This window comes from Bicyclus anynana, chromosome 3, assembly GCF_947172395.1.
Source record: "Bicyclus anynana chromosome 3, ilBicAnyn1.1, whole genome shotgun sequence".
NCBI classification, from domain to species: domain Eukaryota; kingdom Metazoa; phylum Arthropoda; class Insecta; order Lepidoptera; family Nymphalidae; genus Bicyclus; species Bicyclus anynana.
In genome coordinates this window covers 10,393,350-10,411,941 of record NC_069085.1, presented here as the reverse complement: position 1 = coordinate 10,411,941, position 18,592 = coordinate 10,393,350, and the positions used below count along the sequence as shown (strand labels likewise).

Here is an 18,592-nt window from a genome sequence, read left to right as displayed (position 1 = left end):
ACATAATATTTTGATAAATCTAATACATTTTTAGATTTAAATATGACTTTAATAACTGAATAAATACTTTTCTTCTACAAAAATATAGAGAGACACTCTCGTTGAATATTGTTTTAGTAACGTATGGGTAAGATTTTCTAAACGAAGTATGGCAACCCCAATTACTTAATAAAAAATAAATATGTTATAAAATTAAAATGGCGTCATTTCACCAAATAAAACACGAATTCACGAATAATAAAATAAATGTTTGCCACGGCCTGTTAATATTTATGAAGACCTCTTCATGGATTGGATTTAAGCAACCTGCTGTGTAATATCCTCGCCATTCTTGATGTTGAGAAGATCTATAAGTCTTTTACGTTTCATCTGAGTGTTGTGGTTTTTCATTATGTTAAAAATAAGACTTTGTTAGTTGAAGTGTCTCTATAACTATGGAGAAGAACAAAAGAAAATGCTTTGAGTGTGGTTCTTCGCCTGCCGATGATGCAGAGAAGACCCTACAGAGATTACAGAAATTTGATTCTACAAATTTAGTCTCCGGTATGTACCTACTTTAAGTTTTAGCTAATAATAAAATACTTTAATTATAGCTATTGATCAGATAATGATTACATTAGTTAGTTAATTAGGTTTCTTAGTAGTCTTCTCAAGATATGGGAATTATTAAAATCCTACTAATTCTTATGAAACTCGTGCTCAATTATACAACTATGCTGGGTTTACACATTATGGTAATGTTTGTAGATGCAATGCACCCCAAATAACTGTCTGACCTGCAGCTGTCTGAATGTTTACTTCTCTGGACCTACTGAACAGATTTTCATTTGGTTATCACAGGTAGCTTAATCTGGAGCAACATAAGGTTAATTATGAAATGGTAATGAAAATAAACATCTGAGAAAAGCAAATTCCATGAACTAATTTGAAAGTATCTGTTACCAGTTCAATATTAAACCACAGGTATATGTACTAAAGGCAGGTAGAGTAAAATTTGAGTTTTATTTTTGAATCTATAATAAGTAGTTTATAATTATGTAATGATGAATCAGAACAATTTGTTAATTTGAAACTACAATTACAAGTTTTTATAATTATGTTAGGCTCTAGGCAGACTAATGAAGAGTATGTTAGTTTACTTTGTACAAAAATCTGTTCTTTGACATAATTATAGAATAAGATGATAAGTGATGATGCAATCTAAGATGGAAGCGAGATAACTAGTTAGGCAAAGGATGAAAATCCACACACATTTCTGTATCTACATAATATCTCACCGGAACACTAAATCGCTTGCCAGTAGGGTATTAACTAGCCAGCCAGACATAGACCAGAAAGAAAACTTCAATTGGCCCAGCCGGGGATAGAACCCAGGACTTTTGCGTAGTTAATCCACTGTGCTACGGAGGCCATTTCGGCAATATTTTTCTTGCCTTGATCTATAAAAGCTTTTGCCAATAATAAGATACATTTTTCATTGAAGGTTGTTTGAAAGAAATAGCTTTTAGCTATAAGACCTAAGCTTTGCACATTTTATTTTTTTTTTCTTTTTGACAATGTAGCTTCTGTGAACAGTTGAGGAATTCCCTCATCTGTGTTTCTGTTCTATCATCAGATTGCCTCCGGACATTTTAGTTATATTTCTCACCTGGTTCTTGTCAAGGTTTTGTAATAAATAATAATAACAAATGAACTAAGTAAAAATGGCTATGTGGTTAGTCTGTCTGCCGTAGAAGTAGTTGCAAGAGGATTACCAACAAAATCTTTCTATAACTTGTTTAAAGACCTTGGCATCTTTAGGACTGCAGCAACTTCTATGTAGAAGAAAGAGAGAAAGAAGAATAAGTATCCAAAGCTGCTCTTAATAGGATCTTACCAAATTTGGCTAAGCAGGGAGAACAACACAAGTAGGGGAGTTTAATCAAATCAAGGAATTCCTTAACCCTACATCCTATAGTCACAACTCCAGGACTCTGCTCAGAGTATTTCTCTCTACCAGGCGATGGACCTGGCACCTGCACGGAATGTTAAGATATTTATCTGTCTCTTCATGCGTAGTATGTTTATGTATTTTTAATTAAATTTACTCACTCTCTTAATTTCAGTAATGTCCAGATAATCAATGATTAGACTATTGGACTTTTAGAATAAATTTGACATTGAACTATGAATGGTTTGTCATCTACATTTTTAAAAAAGACGAGATGTTTTGCCTGTAAGAACAAGAGAGAGAGAGAGAATAAGAAGGTAAGTTAAACACCTACTGTAAAATGCACACTGCTCCAATGTGGGTTGATAGGCTTGGGGTAATAAAGTTAAATTATAAAAGGATCACTAGCAGGTGTTAATGATAATGACTGGGATATATTGCATATCATACTCTCTGAGATATAGGGATATAACACCAGCAACAGCTCTCCAGTGATGCAGTAGATAGCATCATTGCTCTTTGCATCTACACGCCACAGCCAGTTGTGGCAATTGAACTCATCATATTAGTGTGATGAGCATGGATGTATTTCAGTGTCTATGTGGTTGTGAGTGTACGCCCATGTTAAATAACAAGTAATGGCCAAAATATTAAGTAGATGTTGATCAATAATCTTCTCTATCTTCCAGTAAAAGTCCCATTAAAATGACCCTGCTGTTCCAGAGATTAGCTCAAACAAACAGACAGATGAACATTTTAAAGAAGTATGACTGTATGTCAGTATTGTATATAGGCACTTGAGAAAACACAGTTATTTTGAAATCACAGACATTTTTTTTTTTTTTTTTTTTTTTTAATTCATTACTATTGTGCAATCAGCTGCAACAGCTTTAAGCAAATTGCTTGTGGGTACTACATGGCATGTGTAGCTGACCTTCCATTGAAGGCCATGCTAATTTATTTTATTTGTTAATTTTTTGTATTGCATTTGTACATTTGTACATTCTTATTATGTTGATTTTTTTTTTTTTTTACAGGAGATCCCATATGTAGGCGCGCTTTAGCCTTCTAACATCTATTGGATGACCGAGGGCAGTAGCAAGTTTATTTTCATGGGTGTTTATGCGATTTTTATAGCACATTGATCTGAGTTCAACCTCTTCTTTTACTGTTTTTATGTCAAGATACTCATGTAGTTCCGATATCTTAGTGAACCATGGAGCATTTGTGATGGTTTTTAAAACTTTATTCTGAAATCTTTGTAGTATTTCCAAGTTTGAGTTTTTGGCTGTGCCCCACAGTTCAATGCCGTAGGTCCACACTGGTTTTATTACTGTTTTATAAATGAGCAATTTATTACTGAGTGAGACATGCGAATGCCTTCCCATAAGCCAGTTAAGTTTTCTGAAGGTTTGATTTAGTTCATCGCGTTTTTTTACTATATGTGTTCTCCATGTTTGTTTTTTGTCTAGGTGTATCCCAAGATATTTTGCGGTGTCACTATGGGGGATAGTATCAAGTCCCAGTTTGACAGGAGTACATTCGTCCATTCGCAAGGTAAATGTCACATGTGTTGACTTCGTGGAACTAGCTTTGATACGGTATCTTATATCCGGTGTAGAAATCCATGCTGCAGTTTGTATCATGTTTGTTATGGTTTCTGCTGCTTCATCAATGTCGTCATTCGTTTTGAGTGGAACTTTTAGCGATAGATTAGTATCAATATATTTTCTGAATGCTGACCAATCAGTTTGTTTGTTGTATAGACATTCTTTGGCGGGTCTTGAAATTATTGATGTACTAACCGTACTTAGTACTGGTGTATGGTCTGAGCAACTATCATAGCAACTATCTATACTTATATACAAGTTTGATAGCCCTTTATATATATAGAAGTCTAAGAGGTCCGGTAATTTGTTGGGATCTGTAGGCCAGTAAGTTGGTTCACCTGTACTTAAAATACTGAGGTTATTTTTGATTATACTTGAATTAAGTTCTCTGCCTCGAGGTAGAGTTAGTCGTGATCCCCATTGCACGTTTTTGGCATTCCAGTCACCACCACAGATGTATCTATTTCCAAGCGTTTTAAAATATTCTGTGAAGTGAGTTTCCTTTGGGTTTGGTTTTGGGGGGCAGTAAACAGCTGAGAGAGTAAGTGACCCATGATTATCGTACAATACAATGGTTGTAGCTTGTAAGTGAGGTGTTTTGTAGTCTTCAAGGATATCATGTTTCAAAGCTTTCCTTACAATTACTGCTGTTCCAGCATGGGCAGTTCCATCAGGATGGGGTGTTGTGTATGTTATATAGTCTTTTATAGCAAAATTGTGGTTGGTAGTAAGATGAGATTCTGACACCAGTAGTACGTCTATTTTGTGGATTTTCAATAGTAGTTCGAAAATCGAAATCACAGACATACACTTAAATTTTATTTATATGTATTGGTGCTGTTCATAAATATAGCATCAGCTGAAACAAACTAGGCATAGTTAAGTTACATTTTATACAGGGTGCTCGGGACTATTTCTCATAAATTCAAGGTGTTGACAAGTCCACTTATAGGAGTTACCTTAGCTACTAGTTTATATTGAGGAGAACTTTCCACCTAGATGGGTTGTGACTGTATTAGGAGTCTGGTAATGAAGACGAAGGACGGTTAAGGGAACTCCTCGATTGTTGTTCACAGTAGCTACCATGTGTTGATAAATTTGTATTGATGAGAACTTTCCACCTAGATGGGTTTTGACTGTATTAGGGGTCTGGTAATGAAGACGAAGGACGGTTAAGGGAACTTCTCGATGGTTCACAGTAGTAATTAGTTTGATTCTAAGTCAGAGGCAATCAAATACAATGTTTTATCACGACTCATAGCAACATACCTTTGGCGCTAGATCAATATCTAGGATGATTTCACTAAAAATGGAAAAATGAAAATTTTTAATTAAAGAAATTCAACCAACTTCAAAAACATAAAACATACTGGCTAAACTAAAAAGCGAAAAATAATATTATACTAAGTTCATATCATATTATGTTCTAACTGATGATCAGTTTGAAGGCTGTGCTAAACCGGTGTTGTTTTAATTTAAGCTGTTACTGAAAGAACTACATGAAAGAACACTGTCTGAAAAACCTAAATATTTATGATATTCTTACATGGCTTGAATTAATACATCATTGGGCTAGCACCACCTTCAAACTGATCATCAGTTAGAACATAATATGATATATAGAACTTAGTATAATGTTATTTTTCGTTTTTTAGTTTAGTAAGTATGTTTTTGAAGTCGGTTGACTTGTTTTTATTAAAGTTTTTTAATACACATGTTCCTTAGACATTTTAAATAATTTTCCTTATAGAACTTGGAGCTACCCTAGAGTTATGGGAAATACTCCCGTGCACCCTGTAGATGCTACTTAATCCTACTAATCCTTCATTCATCAGTATCGGTTGGTGGGCTTGGAGTTTATAAAGAATATTAAGTATATATAATTTATTTATGAACATTCCTCATTCATTTGAGCTTTTACTACCCATAACACAAGCTAAGCTTACTTTGAGACTAGTTAGTGATGTGTGTAATGTGTTAATATAAATATTAACCAACTTTCTGCAGTTTGAGAATACGCGGATAAAATATAGCCTATGATACTCAGAAATAACTTGGCTTTCTAGTGGTAAAAGAATTTTCAAAATTGGATCCAGAGTTTACCTGCTAGAACACCACCAACTTTACCTCTTTATAATACATACTAGCGGACGCCCGCGACTTCGTCCGCGTAAAAATCGATGTCAACTTTCAACCCCTATTTCACATTCTATTTTGCAAGTTTTATAACTTATATCTTGTAACTAAAAAAATTAAGGACTTTCCGTACAAACTTTCTACCCCTACTTCACCCAATTCTGATTTTGTTTTCACGACAAAAAGTATCCTATTATCCTTCTACGTATTATGGTCTCAAATCGTCTTAAGTATCGTTTGAATTCATTCTGTAGTATCAGCGTGATGCCCGGTCAAAAAAAAGGCAAACAGACAGACAAAAAATAGAAAATATGAGCGTGGTGCGATGACAAAGGAAAATAGAGACTTCTATGCTAAAATTATAATCTTTGGATCTACTGGACCGATTTGAAAGATTGTTTTATCAATAGAAAGCTACGTTATTTGCGAGTGTCATAGGCTATGTTTGATTCCCATATTCACACAGGAACGAGAACCACGTAATGGAAAGCGCGGGGCGTCATGTAGCGGACTTTCTGCGTCTTTGAGAAATTTTGTATTATCTCCAAAACTAATTAACATACTATAAAGGGCAAATCTTATCTCCATAATATCCTTGTGATTATTAAATAATTTATTTTGATAAGGATTTAAGTTAAGTAGCATAAATAATGACGCAAACCTAAGTATATAAAATTTATAATTTTCAAAACACAAAAGGTACTATATCTGCTAATATATAGAAGATAGATATATGGTGTCGCGGACTTTTTTGTAGAACTTTTAAAGATACATAAAGCATCCATACATTAATTTCAATTTTACACAATGGTTAAGGCAGCGCATGCGAATAAGTCTGCTTAAGAGGATTTTCGGTCCGACCTGTATGACAAAAACTGTGTTAACTCGGCGAATATATATCATGCTAATATAAAATATAGCCTATAGCACTCCCCGATAATGTAGCATTCTACTGGTGAAAGAATTTTTTAAATCGGACCAGTAGTTCCGAAAATTACCCCATTTAAAAAATGTGACAAACTTACAAACTTTACCTCTTTATAATATTAGTATAGATTTACAACCCATTTTCGGCTCATTGTTGAGCACGAGTCACTTCTCAGGACGAGAGGGGTTAGGCCTTAGTCCTCCATGCTGGCCCAATGCGGATTGGCAGACTTCACACACCTAGACAATTAAGAAAATTCTCAGTTATGCAGGTTTCTTCACAATGTTATGCTTCACCATTTAAGACATTTAATTTAAAAATGGGTTGAATACATATCAATATAGATTTTTATTGTGAGTTTCTTGAAAGAAGGAAATGCTCAATATTTCATAGACCAACCCAGGACTCAAACTCAGAATTTCATGATAGTTACACTGAACCAATAAAGCAGTTAGAGAGAGAGAGAGAGAGAGATAAATAAAAAGAGTTTATTATGTATTAAAATTAAAATATATACCTAATGCTTTCAGCAATCCTGCTTCTTCACATGAATTTTACCCGCATGACGACGGTTTTTAATATAAAAAATATTTACACAATGTCTCAAAAAGCAATCAAAGCTTTCAAAAATAAACAATGTTCGCAGAAGTTCAGTACCAACAAACTCACAAAAAATGAGCCCAAAATTTAGCATTACTTGCAAGCCAGACTAAGAAATTTCAAGAAGATAATTTAAAAGAAGACAATAGAATAAAATAATATTAACACACAATGCTTAGCAAATATAGCATTAACAGATGGAAACCAGGCAATAGGTATGTTAAAATAGGTTATGTTTCATAGAAGCTATTTTAATCCTACACATCCATCATTTATCATTGTCTCCATATAGTAGAGGAGGTATGGAGCTGAGACCCACCACACTGCTCCAATGCTGTTGGAGGGCTTAGGGTGATAATGTTCAATTAATTAATAACCACTATCTGATGCTAATGATAATAATCGGGATTAAAGGCTTCCCAACTCCAAGATGAGAATTTAACTGAATTTTTTTTTCACATTTTTAACCTACTTCAAAAAAAGAAGGAGGTTCTCAATTCGAGTCTATGTTTTTTTTTTTTCATAATCTATTCTTCACATTTTTCACTTAATAAAATTATTTTAGTTTTCATTTGTTTTTAACTGGTGAAAATACATAAAATTTATTCTTTATGTTGAATTTTTCAGGTGTAGCAAAATAGAAGATGAAGGTCTAGCTGTGCCAGTCAGTGCTGAGCCACACAGTTGCTGCTGGCATGTTTGCAAAATAGCAAAAGGTAACCTGCTTCATCGTTATTATCAACCTATTTTTACGGCATTACAGGGCCAGGCCTTATAGAAAAGTGATTATGGAGCTGAGACCCACCACACTGCTCCAATGCTGTTGGAGGGCTTAGGGTGATAATGTTCAATTTATTAATAACCACTATCTGATGCTAATGATAATAATCGGGATTAAAGGCTTCCCAACTCCAAGATGAGAATTTAACTGAATTTTTTTTCACATTTTTAACCTACTTCAAAAAAAGAAGGAGGTTCTCAATTCGAGTCTATGTTTTTTTTTCATAATCTATTCTTCACATTTTTCACTTAATAAAATTATTTTAGTTTTCATTTGTTTTAAACTGGTGAAAATGCATAAAATTTATTCTTTATGTTTAATTTTTCAGGTGTAGCAAAATAGAAGATGAAGGTCTAGCTGTGCCAGTCAGTGCTGAGCCACACAGTTGCTGCTGGCATGTTTGCAAAATAGCACAAGGTAACCTACTTCATCATCATTATCAGCCTATTTTAACAACACTAGTTTAACAGAGCCAGACCTTATAGAAAAGGGGTTAGGGAGCTTAGACCCACCACACTGCTACAATAAAGGTTGGTGAGCTAAGGGAGATAAAGTGAAATTCATTGTGGATCACTATCAGATGTTAATGATAATGACCTGGACGAGGCGCGGGAGTGTAATACAAACAACTTACCAACTCCAGGCTGAGAACTGTAAATTTCTTGGAAGAAAGAAAAACTCAGTATCTGATAGCCTGACCCAGGATTCGAAGCCACGACCTCGTTATCCAAAACCACATTGGCTAACCAATATTATAATACTAGCGGACGCCCGCGATTTCAACCGTGTGATGTTCAGTTTTTGAACATCCAGCGGGAACCATGTTTCTGGGATAAAAAGTAACCTAAATATTGCTCAATAACTTCCTCTATCTTCCAATGAAAGTCCAATTAAAATCGGTTCAGCCGTTCCAAAGATTATCCCAGAGAAACAGAAACACAGACAGACAAAAAACCTTGACCTTGTTTGCATTTTAGTATTGTCTATATAATTATAATTACTTGAAAAAACTATTGATAAATTTCACTAAAATTAACTTTTATTCCTGAAAAAATCAAGGGAGATTTGTGAAAAACTGTATTTCACGCGGTCATTGTTGCTTGCCTCACCCTACTCAACTAAATTATTTTATGAATGAATGAATGAAATTATTTTAGTGTACAACATGATTTTTTTGAGACGAATATCTTACCAACTCATGGATTCACCATGTGGGTGTCCATCACGTGGCAGAGAGAAAAACGCTGAGCAGAGCTTGGACTTGTGATCAATGGACACTCCCCTTCTCTGCTCGTGTTGTTCTCCCTGCGTAGTAAGGTCTGCCAAATTTGGTAACCCAAATCTGCACTTCTAGAGAGACCAAGGTCTCTAAGCAAATTATAGAGAATTTTGCTGGTAATCCTCTCGCACCTCTCTACGGCGTACAGACTAACCATATAGCCATTTTAGTTAGTTCATTTGTTAGGTCATAACATTTATTCAGTTTTATACTGTGGTCCTTTGGAATGTTAGTCTCCCACGGGACAGTAAGCACTACAAGTACTATGCTAAAGGAAAATGTCTGGTTTAGATCACGAAATAGCAACATCCTCTGGGATTATCCTCTTAACTGGTAACAATAATAATTATGTAAAATGTATACCTTATCAGCCGATAGACGTCCACTGCTGGACATAGGCCTCTTGCATGGATCTTGTTGTGTTGTACTATACATTGCAAGGTAATGCCCATAAATGACCACGCTGGGCATGCGGGTTGGTCATTCGCAGGCCTAGACTTCTCGCACCGGTATCGCTGCTGCCTGACACCGGTCTGTGGTACTTGTGATGTCTAGCTGAATCAGAATGGTTAAACCGCCATTAGTCGGTCGCCAGAGCCTCGTCGGTCAATCTGCAGGGTGCACCACGTGCAGGTGATGTTGGCAGTTGGAGAGGCTGACTGGTACTAGCCTCCCCCTTACACCCCATAAATGTATACTTTTTATTTATTTTTGCAGGTGCAGTGCATGCAATAATAGTTATGTAAAATGTATAACTTCTGATTTATTTTTGCAGGTGCTGTAAAATGAAGATATATTGTTAAATATCATGAGATAGAAATAAAAGATGAAGATCTAGCTGTACCCGTCCCGAGCCACACTACTGCAGCCACGTTGCTGCTGGCATTTTTGCAAAATAGCACAAGGTAACTTGCTTTATTCATTCGGCTTAGGTTGATATTATTAGATTGATTAATGATCACTATCAGAAATGTTAATGATAATGACCGGGTTCGACGGCTTAACATGCTCTCTGAGGCACGGGGGTGTGACACCACCAACTTCCCAACTCCAGACTAAGAATTTGTTAGCAGAAGCAAAAACTCAGTATCTCTTAAAGACAGAACCAGGATCTCGTGATCCAAAACACATGGGCTAGCTACTGAACCAACAAGGTAGTTTTGACCTGCTTAATAACAATAAACTACACGTTTCCTAGATACACTTACAGTTTTGTTTTTAAAAACTGTAAGTGTATCTAGTAGTATCTCACAAATGTCCCTGAAGAGAATAGGAATTCTTATTATATATATAATTATGTAAATATTTATTTTCAGTGCATTTTAAAAAGTCATGTTAAATGAAATTTTCTATTACAGGTCACAACAATTGATGTAACAAATATAATCAATGGACCAGGCACCTGCACCATGATTCTTTGGAATACTAAAATTCGTCTCTTTATGTCTGTACTTCTCATAATAAAAAATGTCACGTTTTTATGAAAGAAATAATGGAATCAAATAATAAATAAAACAAGCATATGCTGGAAGTCCTCAGAAACAGCTCCGACTTTGATGATTTTTTTTAAAGTCATGTTTTTTATGTTATTTAAAATCAGAAATGTTTTGGTGGACGAAATTATTTAAATTGTTAAAAAATATCTATGCTATTTATACATATTTTTTTTTTAAATACAACCGACTTCAAAAATACAAACTTATGCAGAAAACTAACAAACGAAAGAAAATATTATAATATTTTCTATCTATTGATCACTTTGAAGGCGGTGCCAATGTTCCAATTAATGGGCCGACAATTAGTTATCTATTGTTTACTAGCTATAGGGCTCGAATTGCTTTTTCATATCTTTAAAAGACTATCTTCGGAATGAACCCTTTATAATAAAAAAGTATTATCAAAATCGGACCACTCAATAAAAAGTTATACTTGGTTGTATACTAAAATTAATGGTTAAACAATCAATCATCCCCTGTTTTCGTAATGTAAAACCAAGAATAACTGTTAACATGAGTAGTCCGATTTTGATAATTCTTTTGATTGATCATTCTTGATTGTTTTAGTTTAAAACCAAGCATGTCTTCGAATTCCGATTTGAATAACTTTGTTTTAAATAGAAAGGGTATATTCCGACAATGGTCCCAAATCATTATAAATTTTAAAAAAACGAAGATGACTGGTTATTTTCCCATTAATTGTATTGTAAAACTATGTGTAACTTAGTTATATGTAACTTATTACGAAGTGGTCCGATTTCGTAAATTCTTTATAGATTGTAAAGGTATTTTGATTGTAAAGCTCCCATATAAATTTTAAAAAACAATTCCAATCCTTAATGTGCGATTGATTGTTTTCTCATTCATTTTAATGTAAAACCAAGCATAACTTTTTATTGGGTGGTTCTATTTTGATTATTCTTTTTTTGATAGAAAGGGTATATTCCTAAAAGTCTCATAAAATGTTGGAAAACAATTTCAAACCTAATAGTAGGAAAATAGAAGATGATTAATTGATTTTCCATTTATTGTAATGCGTAACTTTTTACTGAGTGGACCGATTTTGAAAATTCTTTACTTTTTGTAAAGGGTTTATTTCGAAGTAGGTCCCATATAAATTTCGGAAAACAATTCGAATCCTTAAGGTGGAAAAAAAACTGTACGATTGATTGCCTACCCATTAATTGTACAATTGGCACCGGCTTCAAAGTAATCAGTAGATATGAAATATTATAATGTTTTCTTCAGCTTATTAGTTTACTGCATAACTTTGTGTTTTTGAAGTCGGTAGTGTTTGTTTTTTAATTATTTATTATATAAATAGCATAACTATTGTTAAATAGTATAAATCGTTCCATCCTCACTCCAAAAGGTTTCTGATTTCAAATAATATGAAGAAACAAACTGAACAAAAAAAATCATCAAAATCAGAGCTGTTTCTGAGGAAGTAGAGGGTAAATGCTCTATTGATTCGCCTAAAAGTAATATTATGATTTTTTATCGCATTAGGTTGTAAAGTTCCGCTAGTGAAAGTAGAGACTGAAATTGCCCGCCAAATTTAAAAATCATATAAACAAAGTAAAAAAACATGCGTTTTCATAATTTACTTAAATTAGTTTTTATTTGTGAATACATTATTACCTATACTATAAGTGTTAAACTCAGTTATTCCAATATTTGCACTATAATTTTGAGAATTTACTCCGATTTTTTAAAATTTGGCGGGTGATTTCAGTTTCTACTTTTATTAGCCAAATTCTAATAATTTTATTGTTTATGAAATTTATACTAATTAGAAAGAGGAAGAATTTGATTATTTGTTTGTTTGCATTGAATAGGCTCTGAAACTACTTTGCTGATTTAAAAATTTCTTACAGCATTATAATCATGGATTAGGCTATAATTGTTATCTCTGTATTCCCACGGGAACGAGAACTACGCTGGTGAAACTGCGTGACGTTTGCATAGTTTATCATATGTACAAATATCCCGACAATCTATATTTTTATGTATGAATTGGTTAAGTTATAATTGACTTGATTTTCCCAAATATATCAGTGAAGTCACCCAATTGATGCATAGATATATTTTTATTTTGGTTTTCATTTTACTTACTTACTAAAATTTAGTTTTAGAAGCAAAATGAATATATGTAGATTACATTTTAGGTGCTGATGTTTACTTAGTTATTGATTAAGTGCATAAGATTTTTTATTTGATAATAAAGACATTTCAACTTGAAACTGTTATTCTTTCTATTGTTTAATTTATTATATACAATTACTTGTTACTAAAATATTGTGCTATTATATTGTTTTTAATATTTTCACAGTTCAGCTTTTGGGGACGGAGTGGTTTTAAAATAAATATTTTTAAAAATCTGTTTAAATTAATTAATTAATCGACAGAGTTTATAAATATCTGTTTAAATTAATTAATTAATTAATCGAAATGGTTTTAAAAATATTTATTTTAAAGCTATTCCGTCTACAAAAGCTGAACTGTGAAAATTTAAAAACAATATATTAGCTTTGAATTTCCCGCGTTGGCAAATTGTTTCAATGGGGGCATTCCACAGATGGCGGTAATTTTAGTGCCGCTTTTTTTGTATGAGGTTGGTATTCTTCTCCTGAGTAAATATGTTCCTTGGTCACAAACGTCAAAATTTAAATCACAGAGTTTCCCGTCAAATGAAGATCACAGATCACTTTTAGTAAAAATATGAAGATCGCCCACAAACATAGATATATAACTACCAGATGTAGCCCTAAAGTGACTTTGGATTCTAGAGCGTGACAGGCTTATGTCACTCGGCTTTTATTAAAAAGGGACACGAGATTTTTTTTTGTCACTTTCAGCATGGTCGATTTTTTTGTTTGGCAAACGTCGAGTGTTTGATTGATGGTTGACAAACACAACACGTATCCAAGCAGTTATTTAATTTTTAGTAAATTGAGTAATATGTGGTACAACATTGCGGTTACGATATTAATTTATAAGTTATTGTGCTATGGTGGGGTGTTGTATTTTAGGCTGCAAAAGCCGCAGTGAGCGGAAAATCGAAGGTATTACATTTCATTAGTAAGAAACCATAAACTTCATTGAATGATAATATATAGCCTAGATTTGTTGGAATTCGAAGCTAATTGAATGTGATAAGTGTTTACTAGAGTATCTTCAATGGTAATACTTCGTATTTCGATATATTTCAAAACCTAACCTTTTGTTTATTTACTTCAAATGTGACCATGACCTACCTATTAATCTACCACTAAAATAAAAGAATTAAGTAATTTTTGGTAAGACGATGTAACTAATTCTTATTAAAGTAAAGATTACACTTTTTACCACAAGTCTAAGATGTATGGCAACATTTTGTTATGATGGCTAGACCTGTGTTATTAATATTTAATACTAGAGGATATCCCTGATAACCCCCGCATAAGTAGTTCCCGTTCCCGTAGGAATTTTGGGATAAAAAATAGCCTATGTGTTATTTCAGGTTATTTGTGTGCCAAAATTTGGGGAAATCTGTTTAGTAGTATTTGCTGAAAGATTACAACAAACACACACTCACAAACTTTCACATCTTTAGTATCAAGAAAGATCCGCTGAAAGTTTAAAAAAAAAAAAAAGTTTATTTATCGTAGTAGGACTTCATTTAATTATATTTGCAGATTACCCCAAAAACGTGTAAATAAATATGTATGGCAACATTTTGTTATGTAATTTATGAATGCAAGTGTATTGTACATAATAATATAATACACACGCACACTTATAACCTTACATAAGGCTGTCTCACGGGCGGCCACGCTATGGCTACGTCTAGTTGTTCTAAGTCTATGCCCACAAAGGTAAATTAATCGCCCAACAAAGATCACTATAGACTAGAAATCGCCCAGAAAAAGCGCGGGAAACTTCTAATTTGGCGGACGTGTTTTTGGTTTTCGATTATAAATAATTGTAAAGTGGATCAGTAGAGTGTAAAATAGTTGTTAGTTTATTATTATTACTTATTTATATATTAAATTGTGTAAATAGTATACATATTTAAATATTTGGTAAGTGTCTTTTCTATACTATGGGGGTCGATCCCCCAGACGATCCCGGCGGTCCGGGAACCGGCCCTGGACCTCCTTTAACGTTTACAAAAACACCTTCTGTAGCATATAATGTGACCATTGAGGACTCCTCAATGGACACAGAGGATGGTCTCTTTCCTAAATCTGAACGGAAACGTAGTAAACCCCGTAAAAGGTGCAGACATTGCAACTCTAAAAAACGTAAAAGTAAAGACGGAAAAGTATATGATCAGTGTAAATGTTCAGAGGACTCCGATGATAAATCAGTTCCTATTGAAATAAATAACGAAAATAGTGAAAAAACTGACTTACCGACCTCCTTCCCTCCACAAAGTACAAAACCACTAAACAGAAAATATGTGGAATCAGACTCAGGCCCTTTCACTGTTCACGTCCAAAAAATAACATCATCCCCAACGGACCCTGTTACTTTACACCCAATCCAATTTGGTAAAGATTTGAAAAAAATTAACATTAAGAACATTGTCAATGGTAGTTTAAAGCGTATTGGCAGAAATAGAGTTTCCATGGCTTTTACAAATTATAAAGATGCAAATTTATTCACTGAAAATTCTGTAATTGCTCTTTCTTATAAAGTTTTTATTCCTAGCTTTACTATTACAAGAGTTGGTATTGTAAAAGGTGTGCCCCAGGAATGGTTGGAAGAAGAAATTCAGGAAAATATCACTGTTCCTCTAGGATGTGGCCAAATTATCAAGGTTAGGAGAATCAAAAAGAAAAATATAACTGATGGCAAAATTTCATTCTCCAACACCAACATGGTAGTACTGACTTTTGATGGACAAGTGCTACCTAAAAGGGTGTACATGTGTTACACAGCTCTCCCGGTAGAACTATATATTTTCCCCACAATACAGTGCTATAACTGCTGCAAATTTGGCCACACTAAAGTCCTCTGTAGATCAAAACCACGTTGTTTTAAATGTGGTGATGATCATACCTCAGAAACATGTTCAGTTATATATGAAAACTCTTGCTGTCTCCATTGCTCTGGTCGCCACTTTGCCACTAGTAAAGTGTGTCCGGAGTTCTCAAGACAGCAAAAGATTAAAATTTCAATGGCCCAGAGCTGTTTATCATATGCAGAAGCAGCCAAGATCCACCCTCCAACATCAAAATTGTATGCTGATGTAGCAGCTTCCTCTCCTCCCAAGTCCGATGAAAAACACCCTGCCTCTAGCTTTGGATCATATGAACCTATGGCATCTAACAGTTCTCATAAAAAAACTGTTTTCACTCAACGTCGTGCCCCTCCTAAACAAACCGGAGGGTATGACCGCTCCATGCATGAAACAATTAACAATGAATATAATAATCACAATTCTCAAATGCCTGATGGTTATGTTTTGAAACAGAGATCAAATACAATCCCTCAGCAATCTATTGCTGAAATAATTTTGGAACTTATCAAATTACTTTCAAATTCTAGTTGTTCATTTTCAAATACTAACTTTTTACCGTCCAACGTCGCCAATTCTTTACTGACAGCTTTAAACCAAAACTTTAATAATTATGGACCACAAAATCCTTCAGTGGAACTGTAGGAGTGCTGTTAGCAAAAAAACAGATATTATTTACTTACTAAATAAATATAAGCCTATGGCTATATGTCTCTCTGAGACATGGTTAAAATCAGAGTTTCCCTTTAGGATCTCTGGTTTTGTTACTGTAAGAAGTGATAGATTTGATGGGTTTGGTGGAGTGGCCATTCTCATTAAGAACACTTTTTCATATAAGATTTTTTCTCTCCCTCCTCTCAGTGATGGCATTAATGCCATTGCTGTGATTGTAAATAAAATTTGTATTATTTCTGTGTACATACCTCACCCTTCCACTTCCTTATATAATGAGTTTAGTCAATTATTATCTACTTTGCCTTGCCCATACTTAGTACTTGGGGATTTCAACTGTCAAAATCAATCATGGGGAAGTTTTAACACTAACTATTATGGTGAATTGATGACAGATATTTTAGATTCTCAAAATGTATGTATATTGAATGATGGGACTCCAACTCGACGCACTCGCCCTGGTGAAGGCCCTAGTGCTCCAGACTTGTCACTTTGCTCTCCAAGTTTAGCCTCTCTGATATCCTGGAGTGTACTTGACCACACTTATGGCAGTGATCATGCACCTATTGTACTTACTTTACCTATCTCTAGCCCTTATTCTAATCTACAATATAGTTCTAAACTAAAGCATAAACTGCCAGATAACTGGAATACATTTAAACATTATGTTGATCAAAAGATATCTAGTCTTCCTATTGTTAATGGTGGTAATGAAACAATATGTTCAAATGAGTTTACTAAAATTTTAATTGATGCTGCTAACACTTTATTTCCATTAAAAGGTAATAGACAGGGTAAAATTCCATTTCCTCCTTGGTGGGATCATGAGTGCACTATAGCCATCAAGCAACGGAAAGAGGCTGAAAAAAAATATTGTTCTGTGATGACTGCAGAGAACTTTGAAATATACACCCAAATAGCTTGTTCAACTAGCAAGCTTCTCAAAAAGAAGAAATTTGAGGGTTGGAGACGATTTTGCGAATCCATAAGTCCAGATATTTGCCCATCGTTAGTTTGGAGAAATATTAGAAGATTTAAGTCGGCTTTCTATTCATCTTCATCAGGTACCTTACCAATTGAGCTAGCCGATCAATTTATAGACAAGTTGGCTCCTCCATATGTTCCAAACTTTAATAATGCCCAGTGCTGTATTCCTTACTCTGTACCATGTAGTCATACAGACCTTAATGCCCCCTTTAGTTTATCCGAACTGAAAGGGGTGTTGTCTTATGTAAAAGACTCATCTCCAGGCGAAGACGGTATTACATACTCATTCTTGATTAACTGCAATGACGCTTCTTTGAACTATTATTTGTGTGTTATTAATGCAATTATGTTGTCTGGTAACATTCCTTCTTCTTGGAAAACACAAATCATAGTTCCCATATTAAAACCTAATAAACCAGCCTCTGATGTTTCTTCTTTTCGTCCAATTGCCCTCTCTTCTGTTCTTGCCAAATTAGTTGAGCATCTTGTTAAAAATAGGTTAGAATTTTTCATTGAACATAACAATATTTTGACAGCCAATCAGCTGGGATTTAGAAAAGGTCGTAGCACCATAGACAATATTAGTATACTTGTTTCGGATATTAGGTTAGGATTCTCGAAGAATGAGGCAGTTCTTGCGGCCTTTCTTGACATTAGCTCAGCGTACGATAATGTGTTGATCTCCGTCTTACACAATAAATTACATGACCTCCATGTTCCCCAAATATTAATCAAATTTATCATCAATATGCTTTCTGAGAGATGTATTAAATTAGACCTACACAACGGTACTCAACTTTCAAGGCTGGTATGGAGAGGCCTACCGCAGGGGTCGGTCCTTAGTCCATTGCTGTATAATGTATATACTTGTGACTTAGAGATATTTTTAAACACAAACGTAAACGTCTTGCAATACGCAGATGATCTCCTACTATATATCTCGGACAAGTGTATACAAAATGCAAGTAAATATTTATCGTCTTCCCTTTTTAAATTAAATAAATGGTTAAATCTCAATGGTCTGGAATTATCGGTTACTAAAAGTACTGTGGTTTTATTTTCTAGAAAGAGAATCATTCCTGAGTTTAACGTACTTTATATGGATAATCCTATCCCTGTAAAATCTGAGGTAAAATTCTTGGGAGTTATTTTAGACTCCAAACTTACC

At 34.1% G+C, this 18,592-nt stretch overlaps 1 long non-coding RNA gene across 4 annotated transcripts; it reads left to right on the top strand.

Moving 5' to 3' along the window:
- Positions 1-197: 197 nt before the first annotated feature.
- Positions 198-13,009, top strand: LOC128199882 (uncharacterized). 4 transcript variants are annotated; one of them, XR_008252396.1, is made up of 7 exons: positions 198-543; positions 2,106-2,247; positions 7,251-7,419; positions 7,832-7,920; positions 8,314-8,402; positions 10,040-10,169; positions 10,623-13,009. It is a non-coding gene; the product is annotated as an uncharacterized LOC128199882 (long non-coding RNA). The 4 variants fall into 4 exon arrangements; XR_008252394.1 differs by having other exon boundaries at positions 7,135-7,419; XR_008252395.1 differs by lacking the exons at positions 198-543; positions 2,106-2,247 and adding an exon at positions 3,214-3,487 and having other exon boundaries at positions 7,135-7,419.
- Positions 13,010-18,592: the final 5,583 nt, after the last annotated feature.